Source organism: Silene latifolia, chromosome 4 (genome assembly GCF_048544455.1).
Source record: "Silene latifolia isolate original U9 population chromosome 4, ASM4854445v1, whole genome shotgun sequence".
NCBI lineage: Eukaryota > Viridiplantae > Streptophyta > Magnoliopsida > Caryophyllales > Caryophyllaceae > Silene > Silene latifolia.
Window position 1 is genome coordinate 22,283,309 of NC_133529.1, and position 20,536 is coordinate 22,303,844.

Below are 20,536 nucleotides of genomic sequence, written 5' to 3' on the forward strand. Positions count from 1 at the left end.
CCTCCTTATATAGGAGTTAGAAATCAACCTAGCTAACCTAAAACACAATCTGAAACTTACCTAAAACCGTCTTGCCTTATTCTGTTAACTAGGAAATAAAATAAACTAATAATAATCTCTAATTAGGAAATAAACTAGTCCTAATGATTTATGGAAAACTTTTATTTTGTATCACTTCCTAAATACTTGTTTAAATTGGCCCAAAAAATCCTAAATATTCGTCAAAATTTGTCATCTCCAAATAACCTTCTTTTGTACCCCATCTCAGATTTAAGCCATCATCATTAATCATTATCCAATTTATGATCATCACATAATTTAAATCTATGCTAAACCAAAACGCAAATTCTTATTTCAGACGGGCAGTTTTCCCGTCTGAAATAAGACCGACAAAATGTTGCCATTTTTTAAGAGAATGTAAGCAGTGAATTTACAAAATGTTATCACTAAAGGTGTCACTTTTTACCCTGAAAATAGTGGGGAAAATAATGGTAACATGTTATCAGAAAAATACAAACATTTTACTGTCAAATGATAACATGTTGTCCGTCTTATTTCAGACCAAAAGCAATGGTCTGAAGAAAAACGGACTGAAACCAAAATTATCACCATCCATTTCACCGTTTTGCTCTTTTGATCTCTTCACTCATCCATTTGTGCTCCTCCATTATACTATAATTAATTAATTTGTGATTGTAAGGGCAATTCATCTTGGTTCCGACTAAATTCCTAAATTAATTAAATTGTTTTCTATCCATCACTTTCAGAATTAAATTCCATTCATAGGGTGAGTTAGATTTTCTCTGCTACTCATTTTGATTTATTGTTTTTCTTATTTACTTGTGTTTTTCGATTTTGGTTTTTGTGGGTTTTTGATTTTGATTAATGTAGCCATGTTGGTCGCAAAACCAATGTGATCCTTTATTTTTTTTCTCGATGATTCATTTATGAATCGTTTATACTCATATAATTTTTTTTTAAAACTGGTTTTTTATTTTTATTTTTCGGAGTAATATTTTTTCTCTCATCAAAATTGATTTTTTTTTATAAACTACAAAAATTAAAAGTACTACTCGTACAATCTTTTTTTTTTTTCATTTGTAAATTGGTATTGTATTGGGTTAAATAAATTGTGTCAATAAAATGTAAAGCAAATTTAAAATCTGAAATTATTGGAGAGAGACTAATTAAATACCTTCAAAGAAGGTGGTGGTCCCTACAAAAAAAAGCAATACTTAATCCCTGAAATTAAGGGACCAATAGAAATGCAAAGAAGGCTTCAGCTTTTATAGTAAGAGGATGCAGTCCAGACTTCCAAGCAAGCAAGAAAGATTGCTTCAGTTCATAGGCTGTGCACAAACCGCCCAGCAACACATCAACCCACGACAAACACCATTTTGAACATCCCAATTGAAATAGCCCGCATATTGTGTGTGAGAAGACGCAAAATGAATTAGTGAGCGGGAGCTGCTAAAACTAGGGCTGAGCAAAAAATTCGATTATCCAAACTGATCCGATATCCGATCCAAATTTTTGGATATCCGATCTGAAAGTTAAGTTTGGTTTGGATATCTGATCCGAAATCTTTGGTTTTGGTTTGGATATGGATATTAAAATCAAAACATTTGGATGTCCGATCTGATCCGAAACTATAGTGTTTTAGTATAATTTCGAGAAAATAAAATTTTATTTGATACAACTTAATTAATATTTAAAATATTAGAGAAATATCTAGGTGGTACTTAAATTTTATAGCGAGAACATTGGAATAAGAATACGAAAGAAAATTTCATGTAAAACTATGAATAAAATCGTGTTTCAAACTTAATTTTAAAGTAAATTCAAAAGTATGAATATCCGATGGATATCCGCATCCGATCCGATTATTTTGGATACCCGAACATTGGATATCCGAGACATTTGGTTTGGATATTGGATATCTAATATGGATATCCGAACCGAACTAGCACTTTGTATCAAATACCCGATCCGTACTCTGCCCTAGCTAAAACCAGCTAAAAAAGGTCTTAAATACACTAAGTCTAATACATAAATAACATATACATCTCAATATTAGATCCTCATACTCATACCCCTCCTTAGTGGGCGGGTGCTTGGCGACTGCGGCTGGGAGCTGCTGCCACTACCCTTCTTCTCCAAACGTGGGCTCCCCTGGCCGGATCGAAACCCAAAGGCCGACTTGAGCTTGGACGTAAATGAGCACTTTTGGTTCTTCTCAGCATATACTTGAAATTACCAAAAAATCATAAGACATTGTTCATTGTTACTATTACTTGCACAAATATACCGGGTCTTATCTATCTAAGGAGAAGGGAGATGACTATGAAAAATGGAGACTAAATAAAAAAGCACAAATTCTCATTTGTGACGGAGGCTATCCGTCACAAGGTGAAGACGGAGCGAATAGATACCGTTTTATGTAATATGGGCCGGATAGTAGATAGTGGATAAAATATATAATAATGTGGGTGGGGGACAAAATATGACTAGCATTTAATGCTCATATTGCATCAAATACACCACCATATTAAAACATCTACTTTATGTTAAACATCAAACCCTTTCCCTCCAATCCTACGTCAAACATCAAACAAGAAAATTCATTCAAATCATCATATTTTTCATTCAAATCTTTATATTCATCTTTATAAAAAAATTATTTTTTGTTTTCACAATAAATAGAGTCATGGTTGATGTTGATAATATGGTTGATTTTGACGTTTCGAACCCGGTATGAAATTCCGCATGTTAACGACGGTAATGACGAAAAACGTGTATTGTTTGATGGTAATGACGAAGAATTCGTGACAATATTGATGAGTAAAGGTTTGTATTATTTATTTTTAAATTGTGTGTCTTTGTTGATGAGATTTTAGGGCAACAAATGTGTCTTTTTTTATGAGTAGATCTGAGAATGTGTTTTGATATGGGAATGTAGATCTGGGAATATTATTATTTATTTATTTGTAGAACGAGAATGGTGTATTGCTTGATGGTAACGATGAATATTTGTGACGATATTGATTAGTAAAGGTTTATATTCTTTATTATTTAAGATGTTTTTGTTGATGATATTTAGGATAATATATTTCGGGTGTTGTTGGGGTTGAAAATTTTAGATGAAAATTTTGAATTTGGAAGATTGTTGGTCTTGTTTTTTTGTTGTTGTTGATGAGATTTTAAGATGTTTTGTTGATTAGGTTTTAAGATTTTGTTGATGAGATTTTAAAATGTTGTTTTTGTTGTTGCTGATTCAATTTTAGATGAAAGTTTTAGTTGTTTATGATGATTAACATAAAATGGCGAGCACAAATACGTCTATAAAACTGACTTCTACACTAATTTAAGAATTTAACGTTGCATAACATGCGTTTTGAAAAGTTTATACAGTCAGTCATATATGTTACCATTTTAGCGTACAGTGTGACCACATTTATGAGTACAGTGTTACCATTTTAACCAAGGTTTTAAATTTGGTTGCTCTTGTCATAGGCACTGATCTTTCAGGATGTTCAGACTAAGATGATATCATTTCTTAACAAACATCCGTGTTCAGTTGTGACCATCTGAATATACAATTATCAGCACATCAACTTAGTCTAAACATGGTGACATATAAGTGATTGTTAAAAATGTGACCACCTTAGCGAGTAATGTACCAACGTTATGTTTTAAATTATTCTTAACATATTAACATAATAGACTAAACACGGTGACATATATGTGATTGTTCAAAATGACCACCTTATCAAAAATATGTACCCATAATATTATGTTTTTTGGTGTTACAAATTATCCTTAGGATGTTAACATAATATAATGAACATGGTGACTTAAATGTGATTGTTGAAAATGTGAGCATGTTTTTGCAAATATGTGACCATGTTTGAGGAATGTACCAATATTATTAACTTGTTAACATAATTGACTAAGCATGGTGAAGATATGTGAATGTAACCACTACCTTATCAGCGAAATGTACCTATCTTAGTCTGATTATACAATTGTCACCATATTAACATATTTAATAAACATGGTGAATTACTGAATTATATGTGATTGTTGAAAATGTGACCACCTTATCAAAGATATGTACTTATATTTTAGGAACGTACAAATATTATTAACTTGTTAACATAATTGACTAAATATGGTGACATGTACTTCGTATGTTTTTTGGTGTTACAAATTATCCTTATCAGAAATATGTACCTATCTTTGTCTATTATACAATTGACACCATAATGACATATATGTGAATGTGACCAACTTCGCACATCTTTTGATTGTGTTAAAAATGTTATTACCTGAATATGCATACAAAGGAGAATGTGTCACAATATTACCATCTTAGTGTGTAAGAACATAAGCTAACATGGTTACATTTTGACATATTGTCTTATGTCACCACATCCCTGCATAAATGTTGCCACTTATTTGTTGAAATTTTTAAGGCCAATTAAACATTCTTATTATGGTTACATTTCAGCCTAAGATGATATCATTTTACTAAGGGTGGTAACATTTATGACACACATTCTATAAAGTGGCAACACATACTTACTAAGATGGTAACAATTTTAACACAAACTCACATGTCACCATGTTCATTCATATATGTTATCATTATAACATTCATTTAAATTAAAGAAACTTATTGTAGATGGTTACATTTATTGACTTAGATAATAACATTTTACACAAACTTTCATGTCACCATCTCAATGCTTATATGTGTTTATTATAGGTCTCTATTCAAATTCAATCACATCTTCTTTGTACAGTTCGATTTTAATGGTATAAGTAAGATGCTAACATTCTACCAATTAACTGGTTACATTAAATATTTATGTGTAAACATCTGAAGTTTATATGCTGATAATGTGTTCATATTTACCAGCAACGAGACATCGGCTATGTTAGTTGCACATATGTGTCCCTTAATATGGACGAAGATCAACCAACCATAGAGCTGCGGGCGCCTGCTATTATTGACCATATACGTTGTGCGACAACGGGCACAACCAACGTAAAAAAAAAAGGAATTTGGGAAAGAAGAAGGCTAGGAAAGGGACTAAGATGGGGCAGCTAACAGTTCCGCGTACAATGTTCTCCCGTGTCTGATATTAAAGGCGCAGAAGGGCATTAGGGTATATGTCTATATGATAACAATCCGACCACATTTTGGGGAAAACTTTTTAGGTAGTACATGTTGTATAGTGATATAAGGTTGTTATAACATTGTCAGCGTACGTTTTGTAATCACAAGTGCTCAAATTGTTACCATTTCACTCTAGTATATCACTAAGTTTAACTAAATATGTTACAATTTTACTCCAATATGTCACCAGTTTAGCTAAGTATGTTATCATTTCGGAAAATATTTCAGACTACCAGTAGAATTTAAATGGTAGCACTATGCTCTCCATGGTAACATTGGAAATTAAAAGAACGAAGTATGTAGTATTTTACTACTGATGTGGTCGCGTACTAGTATCTTATATTAACATTATGTTATGTTGCCATTTAAAATAAATCTATTACCAACTAATTACAATTTTATATACATTCTGAAATGGTAACAATGTACTTTCTTATGGTAACATTAAAAATTAAACGAACAAATTTTTGTAGTATTTTAGAACTGAAGGTAATATACTACTATAGTCTCTTAAAAGGTAACATTGTACTCTCTTATGGTCACATACTACTCTTTGAAGTATTTTATAATTTCAATGATCATATATTCGACAAAAATTAAGACATTTTTAGACGTTTATAATGACATAGTTACTATTGTTGAAAAAAAATGCGCACATTTAAATAGATAATGATGACATTTTATAATTATTAAGGTGCACAAAACAAACATTGTCTTGGATGTCTGACATCAAAATGGACTAAAATTCTGCTCAAAATAACATATCACCAAACAAACCACCAAGTACTAAACATAAGTTTTATTACAAACTGACAGTTAAACAAATAATAATTCATGAATGGCCTCTGCCCCTTCATTTTTTTTCTTGGCAACACCCTTTAGAGGACCTCCAATTTCTTTGTTGTTTGCACCTCCAACTGCTTCGAGGTTTGTCTAACGTCGGACTTTGTTTTCTCCATTTTTAGGTGTTGCGGTTGCATACGAATTTCTGCGAAATGAGTATGAAACTTTACCATTACTTTACATTAAAAGTTCCCTTCAAACAAAATATATGTCAACACATTCTCACTAATATATGGTAACATTTAAAATATGGTTATATTTCGAGACTTAGGTGGTACTATTTTCATTTGTCGCCATGTTTATTTATATAGATGTTATCATGATAACATCCATTCACACATTATAACTAATACAACAACACTTCATACAAGGTTACATTTCGAGACAAAGATGGTAACATTTTCATATGTCACCATGTTTATTCATAGATGTTGTCATTATAATATTCATTCACACATTCTAATTAACATGACAACATTTCAAACAGGGTTACATTTCGAGACAAAGATGGTAACATTTTTATCATGTTTATTCATAGATGTTGTCATTATAATATTCGTTCACACATTCTAACTAACATGACAACATTCCAAACAGGGTTACATTTCAATATTAAGGTGGTAACATTTTTAACACAAATCATATGTCACCATGTTTATTCGTAGATGTTGTCGTTATAACATTCATTCACATTCTAATTAATGTGACAATATTTAAAACAGGGTTATATTTCGAGACTAAGATGGTCACATTTTTAACAAAAACCATATATCACCATGTTTATTCATAGATGTTATCAGTCTTATCACTATAATATTCATTCAAATCTAAACAAACATATAGTGTAATGGTTACATGTGTTATCACTAGGTACATTTTTTTCCACTAAGGTGGTCACATGTTCAACACTAACACACATATCACTATATTTACTCATTTATGTTATCATGTTAAGATTCATTTTAAACTGAAACAAACATTTCTATAATGAGTAAGACACTCAAACATAGATACATTTATCAACTAAGGCGGGCACATTTTTAAAACTAACACATATGTCACCATCTTGAGTCATTTATGTTAACATGTTAAGATTCATTTTAAATCCAAATAAACATACACATAAATAACAACACACTCAAAATAGGTACATTTCTCAACTAAGGTGGTCACATGTTCAACACTAACACATATGTCACCATGTTTAATCATTTATGTTATCTTGTTAAGATTCGTTTTAAACCCTAATAAACATTTATATAATGAGTAACATACTTAAACATAGGTACATTTTCAGCTAAGGTAGTCACATTTTCAACACAAACACATATGGCACCATATTTAGTCATTTATGTTAACATATTAAAATTCATTTTAAACCCAAATAAACATAAATATAAATTACAACACACTCAAACATAGGTACATTTCTCAACTAAGGTTGTCACATATTCAACACTAATACATATGTCACCATGTTTACTCATTTATGTTATCATCTTAGGATTCATTTTAAATCCTAATAAACATTTATATAATGAGCAACATACTTAAACATATGTACATTTTTCAGCTAATTTGGTCACATTTTCAACACACGTATATGTCACCATGTTTGGTCATTTATGTTAACGTGTTAAGATTCATTTGAAACCCAAACAAACATAAATATAAATAACAACACACTTAAACGTAGGTACATTTCTCACAAATGTGGTCATATTATCAACACTAAGGTGGTTACATTTTTCTCAGGTTATGATCACAAAAATATATTCCAAATTACACTCATACCTCTTCCGCGCATATCGGTCTCTTCCTCTTCTTTTTTGTGCCAGTAGCTAATGACGACGTTAAGCGCTACTACATAACAAGGAAAATGCATTAGTAGCAGGGCCGTCTCAAGAAAAGTGGAGGCCCGGTGCAAAAAAAAATGAGGTCTACAAAATCAAAGAACATTTATATAAAAATATTAAAGCAATACAAATAATCCTTATTGTCTATAAGGATGTCAGAATCATAACTATAAAAAATTACGGCACTTTCACTCACCACAAAACCATCATTATCTTAATATTTTCAGTATTAGAAGGAAATTTAACCAGTGCACCCCTTTGAGGTTGAACTAACTGCTCTATTCGCTGCTTTTTCTTCCGTTTCTCGGATTCAGTATCAAATTTTCTTATTCTAGGTAACGTGATATCAAAATTAGAGATATGTGATGAAACGAAACAACCTTTTTGCTGCCGGATTGTAGAACTATCGGCGTCACGATTGTCCGATCGACCGATATCCAACTCTTTGTCCTATCTCCAATAGCTGTAAATGGAATATCATTAAATTCATTAAAATTATAATTAAATTCATTACAATTGAGAATAAATATCACCTATTTCGATTTCTTTGAAATCCAAGTGTAAATATGAGATTTTTGCCGACGATTGAAACCGACAAAGGGACAAAATTTTGATTCTAATCTCTTTAATTGTAAACTTGAATGATTTGTGAGCAATTGATTTGAGATAATCTTATTTAAAGATTGAAAAAAGAAGAAACGATAGATAGGTTAAAATGTAAAGAGTAAATTTGATTTTTTTGGGAAAGAAATTAATTTTATTTGGGGAAGGAGTTGATTAAGGGAGGAATAAGAGTATTGGAATGTGGAGTACTGACTATTGAGTCGTGCTCTTTGACTTCATTTTTTTTCTTTTCTCAATTAATGGTGGGTAATGTCAAGTATGAGCCCTAAAAATTTGGAGGCCCAGTGCAAATGCACATAGAGCACCCCCAGTTAGACGGGCCTGATTAGTAGTACACCATAAATAAATCTTGAAACTCAAATCTAAGGTGGTTAAGCGCTACTACATTAACCAACAAAAATTGCTAAAAAAATTTACAAATAAAACTCTGATCTTGAAACTAAGAATTTTGTACAAATAAAACAAAAAATTAGTACACCAAAAAAATTAATAATTAAACCAATGTAATTTTTTTTTACAAATGATGTTGTGAACAATGATTATAACTCCAAACCTCTATGATTTGGATAAAATCTTCATTTTTTTTATCAACAACCTTAGATCTACAAATTAAAACACAAAAGATTCAAGTTTTTTTTTAACATAAATCAAACAAAAACCAAATAAAATTAACAACTTTGAGTAAAAAAATGATATAGATATTTAAACTTTTTGCATAATTAAAAAAAATCCAACATGTGAATCAATTTTTTACCTTCGATTGTTTTTTTCCAAGCTTCTTTGGATGTGTTTTTTTAGCCATTTTTTTACCCATTGTCTTGAGGAAGGTATGAGATGAAGATTATGATGGAAATGTTACCACCTTATTTTTGATGAAGATCTTGATGGAGATAAAAATGGTGTTTTTAGAGAGAAGAATTTATATGGGTTTTAAAAATGGAGATTAAAATCTAGAGAGTGATGAATATGGTGATGAATAAAAAATTGAGAGAGTGATGAATGATGAGAAAGTCAGGAGACAGGGTGAGGTATAGTGTAGTACAATTATTCTGCCACAGACGTAATATTGGGAGCTCCCCAAATTTTTTTTTTTTTTTTTTTTTTTTTGCTTTTACCAAGAACCCTATGAATATAATAATACCTACACATACCCCACTAGTATCCATATTAACTAATATGGTATTGATTTGGCCCGTCTTTACCTTGTGACGGATAGCGTCCGTCACAAGGGAGACTAATTGAAAAAAAAGATGATCCATTCTTTTTTCTGAATTTTTTTTTGCTTTTAAGAGGATTTTCCCTCTTAAAAGAATATAAATATTCCATTTAAAACAATTAATCTCCACTATTTCAACTTAATCAGTGTATCCCATAGCAAGGAATAACAATCAAACCAAGATAACCAGATTGAAAACACAAATTGCAAACCAGATCATCATTAAAGACTTCTCTACGGCCATTGGCATTATAATTCCATTCCATAAGTTTCACAAGTACCAAAAAAATATCCTTTCATTCATTGACAGTTTGACACCTAACTTGTTTCAAATTAACCACAATTAACACACAACTACGAGACTATCACATCGTGAGTATAATTCACCCTAGTATGCAACATAAGCACTGATTCTAACATCGGAGCACTAGCCTAAATCCGCCAGCGAATACAGCATCCGCAATTGTTGCCAATACGCACTGCTATCATATTATCAACCAATACTCTAAGTCTCTAATATTCAGTAAAATCTCCGTCAAATACATGGGCACTTGGGCACAATCTAGCTACACAAAACAAAGAAACCATCACAACCTCATGAAGTCACAGCAAACAACCATATCGTATCCTATGTAACTCAGAACTTGAGATAGTAAAATTCACCTACAGCTAGCTACTAACAAGAACATTCTGGATCACATTTCTAATTAACAAATCTAACTATACTGCGTATAGGTATAAATCATAATAGCATAAGAAATAGTCCCTCCATTCCATCAATGGTTTTTCCTTTGTTTTTTATCACGAGGATTTGAAGAAGAGGTAAACAAATGACGGAGATGGAGGGAGTATGCAACATAAGCACTGGTTTGAACTTCTAAATAAATAATTTCAAGTGTTAATCTACTAGAGATTACAGCATCTACAATTGTCGCCACTGCTCTCTGCATCTAACGCCTTATTGTATCATCAACTAATACTATAAATCTCTATAAAACGGCCATCAAATACATCGCCATTTGCAATCTACCTAACAGAACACCTCATGAAATTTATTAAAATCACGGCAACAAGAATATTGTATCCTCCGTAACTTAAAACTTAAAACTAATAACATTCACCTAAAGCAAGCAACTATAAAGAACATTCTGGATCACATTTCTAACCAACATAGCAAACTATTATACTGCACATAAGATAAGGGGGAAAGTAGCAAATAACCCCCAAACGTGTGGTTGTATGTGCAAATTAACCCCATAGGTTTTAATGAGAGCAAATTAGCCCCATAACATTTTATTTAGGTGCATTTCGCCTCTTTATTCAATTTTTGTGATATTTCAATATTAAAATTCTGTAAAAATTAAGTTAATATGTTTTAATCAACATAATACTACTGTACATACTGAAGAAGTTTTTAAATGCCCAATTTACCCTCTTCCATGTCCCTCACCAATTGCACCAACCTTACTTCCACTTCATCCTACCAGTCACTTGCTTATTTTATCTCCACCTCACCTCATTATTTAACCCACCCCTTAATAGTGCATCGCCGTCACTGTCAAACAAGGAAACATAGTGAAAATTTATCCCTTCAACAAACACCGACAATATGATGTGCACCACCATAATCAAACTTTGTCTATCTTGATTGATAGTTTCTGTGCTATCGGTGATTTGAGAGAGACGAGTTTGTTAATGTTTGAGGCGTAGTTGGGCTCTTGAATGTTAGTAATGTAGTCATGATAGGGTGGATTGGTGGGAAGAGGCAAAGATTGATGTTGGCAGGGGATTGAAAGGTGAAAAATGACGCTCAAATGCCATATTTAAGGGCACTTTTGGTGTTTCAATGGTTAATTCATAAAATAATTACATTATTAGAGTTCTGTGCAGTTAAATATTAACTTTTATTATTTTATAGCATTTTTAAGATGAAATATAAAAAAAAAAAATCCAACTAAAAGTGAATTGCACCTAATTTGTAACTAATGGGGCTAATTTGCTCCTATTAAAACTCATGGGGCTAAAATGCACATACAAGCAAACGTTTGGGGGCTATTTGCTACTTCCCCGATAAGTAAATACAATACTCCCCCTGTCTTAGTCATTTGATACTTTAGTCGGACATTAACACTTCTCTCTCTAGCAATTTCCTCTGACTTCTCACTAAAAACCTAAAAACCCAAAAACCTAATCCCCTTGTTCTGCCGCCGCCTCCATCCACCCTCTATCCCCCCATCTTGGGCTACCCTATTGCCGGAGATGGGCCCATACCTTGGCCCATCTCCGGCGATCGATCGTCTCATCTAGTCATTTGGTCACTCTTTCCTTTTCTGATTCCGCTCTTTCTGGTTCCCGATGACTGCACGCCATCTTTTTTCGGTTTCCGCTGTTGTTGGGGTTTGTCTTCTCGGTGATCCTTCTCCGTCCCAAACGGATTCTTGTCTCTCTGTTCTTTTGGTTTTGCATGCAACTCCGGGGTGTGATCCCCGGCCCCAGGCCACTTCCCCCACCCTCGGTGAGGCGTTGTCCCCAGGTCTGTTCGGTTTTTGTCGGTCTTTGCGGTGGGTGTAACCCATCTTGTGTCTTGGTGGTTTATGTTTCTTCTTTGGGTCAATATGGTGTTCCCCTTCCCCTTGTCCCCTTCCCCCACCTATCGTGTCATTGGGATGGTCATGATCCATCGTTGTTGTCATGTTGCAGTTTGGAGTGATATGGTGTTCCCCTCTCCCTCGCCCCTTCCCCCACTTATCTGCTCCATTTTGCGTTGTTTTATGGTTCCTGCTGGGGTCTACGTTTCTTTTGTGGTTGCATGTAGGTTTGTTGTTTTTTTGGGTCCTTGTTTGGGCTTCGTTTGTGGTCGTCGATGTTGGTCGAGTCCTTTTGTGTTGGCGGATTTTCTCTAGTCTGCCTTGATGGTTTGGTGGAGGTGTCATGGTTTTGATTGGAGTGGGTCAGTCTTGGTGTTTGTGTCCTTTTGCGGATGATCGGGTGGCTCTAAGTTGGGATGGATGAGGTGTTGGTTTGGACGGCTTCGGTGGTCTGAATCACCTCATTCATGCTGCTAGTTTTTCCTGTGTTTATATTAATAATAACCCTTTTATTGGTTATGGGTGTCTTGTCCCTTAATCATTAAGGTAGCTCGTATTATCGTGTTTTTAATCCTAATAAGGGTAATGGTAATTTTGCATTCGGCTTGTGTTGTGCCCATCTCTTTTTATCCTTCTGAGATGATGTTGGTTAGGAGGTTGTTCAACAAAGTGGCTCCTATTTTACTACCAATCTACTTACTCACGTTTCTTGGCTGCAAGGTACTTGTCTGTTGGGTTTGTGTTTCAGATTGTAGGAGTTTTTTCTCCTTTGGAGGCAGACTTTTGTGGTATGCTTTCCGTTTTTCCTTTCTACGTCCTAGTGGCGTAAGTACACTTTGCTCACCCTCGACGGTTCAAGGGTCTCGTTGGTTTCCAGGAGTTGTGTCTTATAGCCTAGGGGATAAATCTCCGAGACACATGTTTGTGTCTTGTTGCGGGTATTTCTCCGAAGCTCCGTTGACAAAAAAGGGTAAGGTTTTGTTCGATCTTGTGGCTAGTTCTGATTGCCACTTCAAGATTGTTTTGGATGAAGATGATCCTCGTGTTCAGCCATCCGCACACCATCAACACGCTTCGTTTACCCGATGTAGTTACTTTTACTTTGTTGCTTTAGGTTATGTTTTTATTAAAATAAGTGCACTTGACCAAATGAGTCAATTGCCATATGTATAGGGAGAACTTGTTTTACAGCTGCCAAAAAAAAAAAAAAAAAAAAAACAAATTATTTTCCGTTGAACTCCAAAAGCAATTCATGTTCAGTAATCAGTACATAGATATAGCAAGAGAAACATTGGAAAATGAACATCTTCAGAGTGACTAAAAGCAAAATGTCCAAATGTTTAGCAAAATACTTGTCGCTAGGCGAATAGAGAAGTATGGAGGCTAACCTTCAGAGATGGGACGTCCTCGTCGCTAGGCGAATGCAAAACGACAAATGGATGGATTTGCCGTTTGATTCAACATCAAAGGCTTATATCTTGGTTGGATCTTTGGTGTACTATGTTTTTATTTCAACCATTTAAACCGGTTTATTCTATGGATCAATTGGTTGTGCTGATGATTCGTGTTTAGCTTTTGGGTTTTTTAGTTCAATAATGAATTGATAATTCTTGGGCTCACAAAAAGTGTCAACAGTACTACCACATCTACCTTCAGAAAGTATTCAACAGAAACTTCTTGATGGGAGGGGGTTTCTGTAGTTAGAAACGATAGTCGGGAGGGTATGATAACGGATCCGGGGTTTGTGGCGGGCACAAACATTTATTGGGCTGGTTACCAGGACAACTCTAACCTTGACTCATGTTTGATATCACATTCACACTCGGGTCACTTTCGATTATTCCCATAAATGCCCCCTCACAGACACTTATGATTTTTTCTGTCTATTAACCCAGGTTATCCTCATAAGATCAGAAACATATTTTGTTCTCCAGAAAAGAACTAGCCAAGAACTAGCCACTTCTCAGAGCTACTCAACCAGCCCTGCTTCATATATCATCGATCTTGTTGATTTTGTTGGTAAGGATAAATTGCTCGTCCACTCGGGACAAAATATGTTTCTGATCTTATGAGGGTAACATGGGTTAATAGACAGAAAAAATCATAAGTGTCTCTGAGGGGACATTTATGGGAATAACCGAAAGTGACCCGAGTGTGATATCAAACCGCTTAGAGTTGTCTTGATAACCAGCCCAATAAATGTTTGTGCCCGCCACAAACACGGACCCGTTATCATACCCTCCAGACTATCGTTTCTAACTACAGAAACCTATTCCCATCTAGAAGTTTCTGTTGAATACTTTCTGAAAGTAGATGTGGTACTATAGTTGACACTTTTTGTGAGCCCAAGAATTAACAATTCATTATTGTAAGTTATTGAACTAAAAAAACAAAAGCTAAACACGAATCATTAGCACAACAGATCAAACATGAGGTAGGATTCCAGAAAATAAACCGGTTTAAATGCTTGAAATAAAAACATAGTACACCAGAGGAAGATCCAACCAAGATATAAGCCTTTGTTGTTGAATCAAACGGCAAATCCATTGCCCTTAAACTCAAACTAGTTTTATTACCCGTGAAATTCACGGGACTAGCTATGTTGTCGATAGTGTCATGCAAACCCTAATTTGCGATCGCACTGGACCTTAAGGACAAAATAGACTCGTAAGGAAAAAAATATTAATGAATACACACATATTTATTGTTATGTATATGACCACAATTTACTAAACTTTTGCCCACGATTATTAGTATTTTGCCACGGATATTGCTACATTTGTTAGTGTTTTTGCAACGATTATTGTTATTATTGTTTTCTATTTTTTTATTATACTTCATCCGTGTCAGTCATTTTTCTAGCTTTTATTATTATTTCATTTAAAACAGTTTTTAGCCTCACTTGCTTCCAAGGCTTCCAATTCTTGCAGAGGGTCTTTAATGACAGTAGTACTTGCATGGTCTTCTACACAACAATCTATAAGATCCATCTTATAAAGTAAACTAAGAGAAAAAGGTGAGAAATACCTTGAGGAAATGCTCTTCCTCAAGGCAAAGAAAGACTCAACCAAAAGCAACAAATAACAACTCAATTGAACAGCGTCCCCGGCAACGGCGCCATTTTTGATACGGTTTAAAACTTTGTCGTCTAAGCTAACCAATCAAAACAATTTTTATAGACTCGACAAACTACTCTTAGTAGAGCGGTAAGTAAAGGTCGGATCCTAAGGGACGGGTATTAAGCTAAGTTACCGATTTTGCAAGTATCTAAGTCTTCGGGCGTCACAATTAAGTTTGGGTTGAGATGGTTATCTAAACTACTAAACAATGAGAAGTAAAGAAATGAAAATAAAACAAAGCAAGTAAGAAAATAGGATATTGTAAACAATTGATTAAGGCACTAGGGTATCATGGGATTATAGGGGGTTTATATTCAACCTAAAAGAAAATTTTCAAAATAGAAACTTCTATATTTTTATTCACGAACTATAATTCATAATAGATTGAATGGTTAACATTGTTTTGAAAGAATACGTGAGAACTATAAACACTGAAAAAAAAAAATGATGATTTTGTCAGCCAAATTTTTATAACAATAAAATCCCAAAATTTAATTAGTATTTATTTTGATGTTTAGTGACTATTTAGTTTTACTTTTAGAATGAAAAGACAAATTTGATAATTGTGTTATTACAAAATAGTTTATACGCGGTTTCTTTGATATAGATATTGAAAAATTTAATAATTATACTACTGGTGTTTAACTCAGTTTAAAATTTAATTATGAAATTTATTTTTTTTCTTTTTCTAAATAGTAGGTGATGACATGGTTTGCTCAGAACTCTCCAAAAAAAGTGAATGGTGTGTTATTATATTACAAATTTGCCTTTTTATATTATTTATAGACTATATATTGTACTTTAGTTGTTGTTTTGATTAATATACTAATAACATGTGGTTTTAAAAAAACAAAAAATACCTTCAAATCATTAATGAGTTTAGTAATTCATAACACTCATGTAAAAAAAATGGTTAAGGTTGCGTTTTAATTAGATTGTAGATATTTTGTATTAAAATTTCTATGTGAAAGTTTGAACGTCCTTTTGTCATTTAGGATAAATCAAGTTAGTAAGTGAAGATGAAATGACAAATCAATGCATAATGTTGAATTATTTCTCTTTTTTTTTTTCTTTCTTTTTTTGAGAATGATAAATCTCTCAATCTAAGGAGCTTAAAACATTTATGATTATAGGGTTTTTATCTTCTCAATATTTTAATTCTCATAAATCATATTTTTTATTGTAACATAGTTATGAAGTTTAATAAATGTTAATCTTAGTATATCATCTATATCAATGTGAAAATTCCTAATTTTCAATTTTTTGCATAAAAGATAAAATGAGTTAAATATATAGTAGTCTACTACAAATTTCATTGCAATCTCATTATATGTTTTGTATATATACTTAGATAGATAATATGACATGTATGCATAAATATTAGATAATAATTTACATTTAGCCCTTATCCATGTCAATAGTATTTCTTTGTCTAACTTGTTAATAAGATTGAGATCCTCGCAACTCCCATTTCATTCTATGAGAGCTATTATTCAAAGAAAAAATGATGAATAAAAAAGCAACACATACCCAAATAAAACATACTTTTGAAAGTTTCTGAAATCCTAAAAAAAAATTATGAACCTAAAAACAATTAGTCATTCATATTCAATTCGTATTGTCAATCTTGTAGTTAGTTTATAATATAGTATTGAGTGGAATGGATGAAGTATTTATTTATGCAATTCTAGTATTTTCTTATTCATATAGTCTTCCTTCTCCAATGAAATATCCCTACAAAAACAAAAACAAAAAACCATTGAGTGATTAATAACAAGCAAAATATTGGAATTTGATTTATGTAATATTAACCTTATCGTTAATAATTTAAGTTTTCCCGTGAATAATGAAAAAAAATAGGGCATTGAATCATAAAGATGTAAGTGTATTTACCTTTGAATAGCACAACTCCACAAATTTTGATAGGCCTTAAATGGAACAAAATAACATATATGAGAAGGTTAAAAATGTGAAGAGTACTTCATAACCAATGGAAATTAAAAATAAATATATAATTTATTAATTTAAAACCTTAATACACTTACCTTGATGCTGATAAAATGATAAGAACAATTATTGACACATATTTACAATTCTTTTGGCGACGGGGCAAAAGGATATTGGCTTATTTTGGCTCACAAATATTGTCTTCCATCAAACATTTATAGCCAAATGAGGATGTGTTTTATGACTTTTGGCGTCTCTTTGTATTATTATCAAATTTAATATATACATAAATATGTAGCAAAGGTTGATGACTTTTGAGCATTATTTTTCATTATTAGTAAATTTAATATAGACATAAATATAGAGTAAGGAGAAATAAAATGTAAAAGGTTTGCTTTAATTTTTTATTTTTATTTAAAAAAAATCCACATTGCATGAGAATTGTTTAGGGAGTTATCTTACGAAACTAAAAGATGGTAGATATTTGCCTTGTTTTCTATTTATAAATTATATTTATAGATTTATATATGTATCCAATTAATGAAATTGAGCAAGTTTATTGCAATAAGATTTAAGAGGGACTTGCGCATATAAAAATTTTAAAATTAGAGTGATGTAAATTTTTATTTGTCGTTTAACCTATTATAGTTTGAAAAATTAAAAGGTCAATGTTTAATGTTAAATATTTTATTATTTGCCCTTAATCTTTACAAATTCCTTTTTATTTTATAAACGGCGTAAAATTAGAATTATGTGATATTTATGTGTTGCTTAGTATATTCTAACAATAAAGTAGAAATTTAAAATTTAGTATGAATTTTATTTGATTTTTAATTGTTCTTAAATTTATCTAGGAATTAAAAAGGCCAAATTTTAATGTTTGTTATGCTATTTGTATTTAATGTTTTAGATTTTTTTTGTCTCACAGATTTTATCATCTATCAAAAATATAGAAAAAATTGAGGATATTTTTTATGACTTTTGAACATCCTTTTTCATTATTATCAAATTTAATATAGGCATAAATATGGAGCAAAGTTCATGAATTTTGAGCATCATTTTTTTCATTATTATGACATAAAATTATAATAAATATTTGTGTTTATTATGTTCTAAATTCTACATAAAGATAATCTTTTTTGTGAGACTGTTCTTTTGTATGACCGCAATATTTTCTCAATTTTTAAGTCACAAAATACTTAACATATTTTTAAGTTGATCCCAAAAATTTGTAAATATTACTTTGTAGAGTAATTTAGTTACTTGTAATGGTCTCATTCCAAATAAACAGTGTTATATTAGAAATAGTCAAAGTTTCGGTGTTCATGTGGTATTTTTTTTATTATAGAAAATTATTTATAATTGCTATACACCTCCCCAAATAGGCTTTTACTTTTTTTTGGCGGGGCGCTAACTCAATTATCAATCAATGTGTGTTTTTTTAGTAAGAATTATCCGTCAAGATGTCAATATTGTATTGTAATTCATCACTAAGCAAATATTATATAATCAAATACAAAATACAAATTAATTGTAAAAATGGCTCATGAAATAAAATTTAATGTTTTATGTAGTCTTTTAAAATATATTGTATAGATTGATAATATGTGGATTATGATATTGCCATGTCACATTTAATTTGTCATGTCATATTTAACTTTGCCTTGTCACATTTGTCATGTCACATTTAATTTGTCATGTCACATTAGCCTTTTAATTATATTGTATAGATAGCCTAATACTCTCTCCATTCAACTCCACTTTGCATGTTTCTCTTTTGCACACTATTCACAAGCGTACATTCAACTTTAATTTTCTCTCGATATATAAGTTAAAATATATTCATGTGGGATCTTATTTGATTCGTCTTCAAGAGTACATTAAAAAATATCTAACTTTTATAATTTTTGCAAATACGTAGCTAAAGATATTTACCGCGTAAAAGTCGCGTTGACAAACGTGATAAAGCAAACATGTAAAATGGAGTTGAATGGAGGGAGTAGGTCTTATTTATGATGGGTTGATTTGGTGTCTTTATATCAACACAATGGGATTAGTTTCCTTATTTCTATGGGATTGTATGGGAAAGAAATAAAGCCCAAAAATTTTCAATAAAACTTGAAAGAGACGGTCTTTCAATAAGTTATTGAGAAACCAGTTTTCTGTACCCTTTTATTTGTATTTCGTACCCCTTTTGTTGTTGATAGTGACATAGTAATTTCGTACCTATTTACATAATAAATGTACCTATTTTATCTTTAATCATGTTTTGTACCTATTTAATTACCTTTAGTACCACTTTTTCTTAAAATTGTAAAATAGTCTCATTGAGAAATCGTCTCTTAGGAAACCTACTCAGTTTTTAGGGTATATTTTTGGAGTAACTGGATATATTTCTAAATCTTTTGGGTGTAATGTGGTATGTTGTATTGTAAATGGATGGGTTAATGTGCGGTTTATAATGACGGGATAAAATCATCCTGTGCTAATTTGCGTTGATGAGATAAATGATCGATGAACTATTTCAACCAAAACCCTAGGGATGAGACGGGTAATTTTTATTACAGCCTACTACTTCTCGTGTGGCATTTGCTCTTCTATGAAAGTGGAATTACTTGCTCTTCTTGCTGGGTTAGAAAGAGCGAAATCTCTTGGTATGACGAGGCTCCTAGTTCATATGGACAACTCTCCTTGTATCAAGCTTATCAAACAAGACCAATTAGTTAGCAATAACTTGAAATTCACCGTCAAACGTTGTCAAGAGTTGATACAAGAAGCCCATTAGATAGTCAAGCTGGATCATATATATAGAGAAGCCAATAGAACAGCTGGTTTATTAGCAAACTATGGAGTCACCTCGAGCACCATCCCTACGCGCACTTAGATATTCCTTTTAATGATTTACATCAAATCCTTCGAGGGGACTTTTTTTGGGTAGTTATTTCCCGTGTAATAGCTGCTTTGCCACTAATTCGTACCAAAAAAAATTTATTTATTTATTTATTTCTTATTACCTCCCCTTACTCGAATGCCTAAAAAATGGTAATGCATAGGTTCCCCATACCATGTGCTACCGTTATTGTAAGACGGGACACAACTAAGTCCATAACTCGATGATTGATTTATTATACGTTAATAAGTTAGTAAACTTCTTTCACATA

At 32.2% G+C, this 20,536-nt stretch overlaps 1 protein-coding gene and 1 long non-coding RNA gene across 3 annotated transcripts in view; both read right to left on the reverse strand.

Moving 5' to 3' along the window:
- Nucleotides 1-20,536, reverse strand: part of LOC141653233 (pre-mRNA-splicing factor ATP-dependent RNA helicase DEAH1-like) — a 221,466-nt gene that overhangs the window by 191,866 nt on the left and 9,064 nt on the right. The gene's annotated exons all lie outside the window — the stretch shown is intronic.
- On the reverse strand, nt 5,863-9,549 carry LOC141652147 (uncharacterized). Of its 2 annotated transcripts, none has more exons than XR_012546991.1 (3): nt 9,260-9,549; nt 7,820-7,885; nt 5,863-6,170 (listed from the first exon to the last, which is right to left on the reverse strand). It is a non-coding gene; the product is annotated as an uncharacterized LOC141652147 (long non-coding RNA). The 2 variants fall into 2 exon arrangements; XR_012546990.1 differs by having other exon boundaries at nt 7,820-7,888.